This window comes from Toxotes jaculatrix, chromosome 5 (genome assembly GCF_017976425.1).
Source record: "Toxotes jaculatrix isolate fToxJac2 chromosome 5, fToxJac2.pri, whole genome shotgun sequence".
Taxonomy (NCBI): domain Eukaryota; kingdom Metazoa; phylum Chordata; class Actinopteri; family Toxotidae; genus Toxotes; species Toxotes jaculatrix.
In genome coordinates this window covers 11,289,719-11,295,767 of record NC_054398.1, presented here as the reverse complement: position 1 = coordinate 11,295,767, position 6,049 = coordinate 11,289,719, and the positions used below count along the sequence as shown (strand labels likewise).

The 6,049-nt window shown below is 38.8% G+C and overlaps 1 protein-coding gene across 4 annotated transcripts in view; it reads right to left on the bottom strand.

Annotated features, from left to right (window-relative positions):
* The window catches only part of furinb (furin (paired basic amino acid cleaving enzyme) b), a 70,255-nt gene that overhangs the window by 47,314 nt on the left and 16,892 nt on the right, over positions 1-6,049 (bottom strand). The gene's annotated exons all lie outside the window — the stretch shown is intronic.

Below are 6,049 nucleotides of genomic sequence, written 5' to 3'. Positions count from 1 at the left end.
TTATTTGTGGTTTTGTTATTGTTTATTATTCCAAATAAGTGCTATCGTGCACAAGAACCGCTAGATTTTCAATATGTCCAGAAACGTGAATTCAACATAAAAAGAGATATTATCTAACCTTTGCAGTGTATTGGGGCTGCAGAGTATATTTTCACCTATGACTAATGTGTAATATGTGGTATTGAAAGCACAATGCTTTTGCATTGGAAGACATTATGGTTGGCCATAATTGTTACCAACCACTGATACACCCACTGTCAATGTATGATAAAGGATTATTTCTAATTTTGTCCTGTTGCCACGTGTGTTCTGCAGCTTGATTCTTAAAATTAGCAGCATGTTACACCTCTGTATCTTTTTGAGCCTTCAGACACTCGAGGGTGACCACATGTATTCTCTAGATTTGAGCAGAGCAGATAGGCAAAGGTTTAGATTAGAAAACAGTTCTGAGGTGTAATGTGCTGCCAGTCACTGATTTTCTTTTCCAGTAACAGATCAATACCCTCTGATGCAAAAAACTTTGAAACAAACAGCTATATGAGGACTTTGCCTAAAAATACGATATACTGTATCTGATCAAAGAATAACAAAAGAGCTAATCTGATCAAACATTCACGACTAACTTTCAGCACTTCACACTTTCAGTACTAAGTAACTTAGTTGGCAAAAAGTGGAGAACTGATAATGCAGCCCTAATAAGAGTTAATGAAATGAAATGACAGCTTCATTTTCTTCTTTCAGCTTGCGCATGTGCTTTCATGGACTTACACATGCAAGAACAAGTGTGCCTACAATATTTAATAACACTGATAACATAATCAGTATGCTATATTCATTTGCCTGAAATCTAAATAAAAAGTACAATGTGTTGCAATGTGAAAATTTGCTCCTTCTCCACTTTCATTTTAGTGTGTTTATCTTTATTCATAATGTCTAACTTGTAAGTAAGGCATGTCAGACTTTGAAGAGAAACAAGAGATTTTATCCCGCAGCATGAAGTTATTTCACAATATTATACATACCCCTACAAAGCAGAGCTTTAAAATATAACAAAAACAGCTCGATGTGATCAAAACAAGATGTGATCAAAAGATAAGACAAAGCATCATCTCGGCTGAGCAATAACAGTGAGCTCCACACATCTATCCCAAAATGCATGGTGTACTGTTCAACTGATTACATGGTTTGAATCTACAGCATTGTATTAAATGATAGTCTCATACAATATATTTTTTACATTGCTTGTGCACAGCATGAAGTGCACTTAAAAGAAAAAAGGAGACCATTCACAGTGGCCTCACAGATTAAGAAGAAGACTCTCAAGACCCCTCTGTTCCTTTCCCAAAAGAGGCCCAGGACACAACGTGCTGCGACCACGGAACCAGAGGAGCAAGCTGACAACAAGAAAAGATGAGTGTGTGTGTGTCTGTCTGTCTTTGAACTAGGCTTCCTTCAAATTCATGGAAGACGCCCGGCCCCGACTCAACCCCCACCACCAAACCTCAAAAGCACAGACAGTTGAGGACATCAAACCATAGTGTCTTCAGAGTTTAAGAATTGGAGGCTTTGTGTGTTGAGAAGGGGAACTTGAGTTTTGCATAGCTTCACGAGAGCCTGAAATAACTTCTGGATGCCAGTTGGCTTTGTGCCCGAAACTGATGGGATGGCAGAGCACTTTAAAGCACTGGATGAGTACTATGAGTCACTGCCCAAAATGCATCAGAAACAAAAGTCAAGACAAACACTCAGTCGTATCATCCATGTAAGCACGTGTGCACATGCTATGATTTACTATGATATGTCAGGGCGGAATTATATTACCCTGCCATGACAAAAATTACACACTTCCAACTGAAAACAATGTCATGGTGTTACTGTTGTGTATATGGCTGTCAAATTTTTTTAAAATATATATATATACACACACACACACACACACACACACACACACACACACACACACAATACATCTTCCACCCACACCAGAACTGGCAGGGTGGAAAATGATAATTGATCACTCCATTTAATAATTTCAGTTTGTTGTGTTTCCATTTACTGTCGGCAAGGTGTAAAAATGGAGCGTGACAATATTTTTCAGACAATGGCCGACATAGTACGTGGCCCAGTTTAAATTAAGCTATTAAAGAGGGAATTCTCACATGGCATTCAGCCGAGCCAGGTATGCTTTGTTATGGTGCTATTCAAGGCGTGCTGCAAAGGGCTCGGCATTTACTGCCATTACATCTCAACACAAAACAGTGTGAGCAGTAGAAGCAAAGATTTACAGCCTAAATGTCTATGTTCATTTTATAAAGAACCACAAACATGGTTTAAAGGAAGAGAGGGAAGTGAAACAATTGGGACATGATTTAGAAAATAACTGTTTGTGAGAAGGGGAAACAGAGCTCAGCCATTTGTTTTTTTTGTTTGTTTTTTTTGATTTAAGAGTTTAAGGATATCATATTACAGCAGGGTGCATAAATTGAATGCAGCAGAAGCACAAGGACTAAACAACCACTCATATTTGTTGTGTGGGGTGTATGCATCTGTGTGGCAGCACTGAAAATATGAGAGAACAGAGCACTTATTATAAAGGACTCTTGTGCAAGGTCCCATGATAGCCTTCATAACAATGATAAATGGCTGAAGCATTCTGCTAAGCTACATCATATGACTAGCACCTTTACGATTTTTTTTTCTATTGTGTTTAGGACGGGAGCACACTGGGGAGGCTTTCTGCAAAACAGAACAGGAGATTAACATCCTGGGAACCATTACATTTTCTTAACCTCATTTCGTTTTTCCAATTTCCTCTCATACATCCATAACAGAGACACAGACATTTTCTGAAGGCTGGATCAAGACACCCTGGTGTGCTGCACTGTTTGCTTTTTTTCACAATCCTCCTACAACCCCAAACAACAACAATGGAGCTGGTAGCAGGATGCCAGTAGGTTTATGATGAAAACCTGAGGAGGAGAGTCTCACTCTTGACAGCCTCTATGAGCTTGAAAGGAATCTTTTCAGCTGCGTATGATCATCTCTTAACAAAATTCACTTGCTACTTTGCTTCAGAGGGGTGGCCCTATCATGTCATGCCTTCTATGATGATAGCTATTGTTTGTCAAATAAATAAATAAATAAATAAACCAAATCTGTTTTTCTGCACCACCCAAGCTGAAACATGGTTGCAGACATGCCATTACTCTATGTACAATGGTCTGGCTAAGTGAAACTACTCCGCTGCTAAAAAAAAAAAGAAAGAAAGAAAGAAGAAAATAGGTGAAGCTTGGAAAATTAAGAGTTCTACATTACAACATGCATATACAACATCTGAGACATTCTAGTAGTAATGCAGCAAAGATAGAGGATAGGTGCATGATGGGGGGGGGGGGGCTTTACAATAGCTACCAGGGTACACAACAAAAAGTAGACATAAATTATGCAGTCATCTTTCCCATTACAGTATAATGCAGACTAGAAATTTATCGTGCTCATTATTAAATCCTACCTCTTAATGAGGAGGCATTTAAACAGTGGGTGCATTACTCCTCAGCATGATCCAGTACTATATATTAATAAACTTGCTTGTCCAGTCTGTGGGATAAAAGCATAATTCCAAATGTGAGGAAACTGTCTAGTTTATATGAGTGTTAAGGAAGCAGCCTAAAATAAAGGTATGTTTTACCTGGCTTCATGTGCAGAGGAGAAAGTAGGTTTGAGTCATAAGAGATAAGTATAATGGGCTAAGGATTTTCACGTGAATCTCGACAGAAGGTTCTGCATTTGATAAACTACCCCAACGGAGGCCTTTTTTTTTTCCATAGTCCCACTACTGTATATCTGAGACAAACTCTTTATCAAGAGCTAAGAGCCAGAATGTTGTAAAGACCATTTGAACGAAAAGCCCCCTGATATGTTCTGGGTCAACTGCTCCATTCTTTCACGTCACTTTTATTTTAGAGAATACAATCCGAAGAACCCCTGCATCGTTTAAATGTTAGAGAGAACTGCTCACGCGGCACCGCTCTCGATCTTTGTCCACAAAGGATTCTAAAGAGAGAATGAGAATGGAGCGAATGCTGTGAAAAGTATTCTGCATTCATCCTGGACTGTGAACAGTATTCTTTCCACATGGCAGACGCTCTTTCTACATTATTCAGGCTGAGAATGATCTGGCAGTATTGTAAGTACTAAACACAACTCCTATCTCTGGGTGAGGAGCTGCATGATAACACCCACGCAACCCATCCACCCATACATAAGAACTCTCTAATGGCTCTACATGGATCATTAGCCACTAATTATAAAACTATTCATATACTGATTTAAGATCCATACTTTTTATAAAGTAACTTCAATCTGTATGTACCTTGTGTCTAAGTCTAAGTCTAAGTATATATAAATAAAATATAAAGGTCTCTCAGTTGGACCACCCTTTGTCTGTTCTAGCCAGGAATGATAACTAATGCTTTTAACTTGTACATAAATAATATATGATGTGGCAGAGCAGCCGCTGTCCACTGTAAACAGTTATTGATTCACCAACTAATCCGCAGACTCTCTGTAAAGTTGCGGAAGAAACTACAGGATCACCAACAGTGCCTGAGACAGGGAGGCCCAGCTGCTTTGTTATTTCACTATCACTCTCTGTCTTGTCTCACGCTAAATCGCATCAGCTTGCAATTGGCCAAGTGTCACGCTTCAGGGGGGAGCCTGATATCTCCAGCCTCGCAGACCTTTTACTTCTCCATTCTGCTATCCTCAAAAGGTCATATTTTTTACTTTTACAGCAGCACAAAGCACATATTCCTCCGCACATTTTTTTCTGGCATCATATCAGCTCGTCTAACTTTTCTTTAGGATAAAGACAAAAAGAGAGAAAAAAATAAGAGTTTGTGGACCACAGTCTGGGGGCTGGCTGTTTATGACAATAAATCCTTGTGGATGCTTTTGGTGCTGCTTGAAAAGTTTCACTTGATCTGTCTTTTACTTATTAATGGAAAATGAATACATTATTTCTCCTTCCCACACAATCCCTGAAACACAGCACAACACAGGAGGGAGGTCATTTGTATGCTCCCGGAGAAAAGTAATGTTCAGTGACTCTCAATGATTTTTTTTTGCTTCTCTAACATTAAAGACCCCCTGAAGTAAGATCAAAAAAGATGGTATGCCAGTCCTTAATTGATGCACCAGTCTCTTGTGGAACATTGCAGGTGTCAAAGATCAGAAATAGCACATATAGCACAGAATTTAAACAGGCTGTGACATGTTAACCCACTTTTCTTCTTCATTAATTGTAAAGTTTGATGACTCATTTGGCCCTTTGACGCATCACAGTTGACCTGACAGCTGGTGTCATGTAGTGAGCTTTATGTGTATGTACCTTGAAAGGGTTTCCAAGGCATTACGTGCACAAATTCTTTATCAGTATATAGTATTAGCCCACTAGCTGCAATCCACAGTCAGGGCTCCCAGTAAGTTTCTAAAATCATGGGCAGAATAAATATTTATTTAACTACAAACTTTCATCACTGCTGGTGGAGTTTTAATCGATATCTCCTGAAATTAAAAGAAAATTCTGATCGTTATAAATGCAGGGCATTCGACATTCAGCCGAACGTCTGCCCATAACTCCCCTCTATGAAAATTAACTTTGTGTACTGAGCTCTGATTTACATTTCATGGGGTCTTAAAATATTCGTGCTAAATTGACTGGTTGCATGTTTACAAAAATGATGAGAGAAATCCAAGGCATTATGGCGGCATCCAAACAGGATATGAAATTTGAAAAATGAAAAATCAAATTCTAAAATATCAAATAAAAGATACCCATTGTGAGTTATCCAGAGATATGAGACATTTCATGGTAGATGACAGAATCTGGGCACACAGCAGAAAAAACTAATAACTTCTTAATAACTTGTCTCGTGTCCTCAGTCACAGTCAAATTACTTACTGTTTGTACACTTGTAGGACTCCCACTGAACGCTCTTTGCTGTTATATGTTTTAGTGGAGCTGAGATACAAGGAGGTGTTGCAGGGT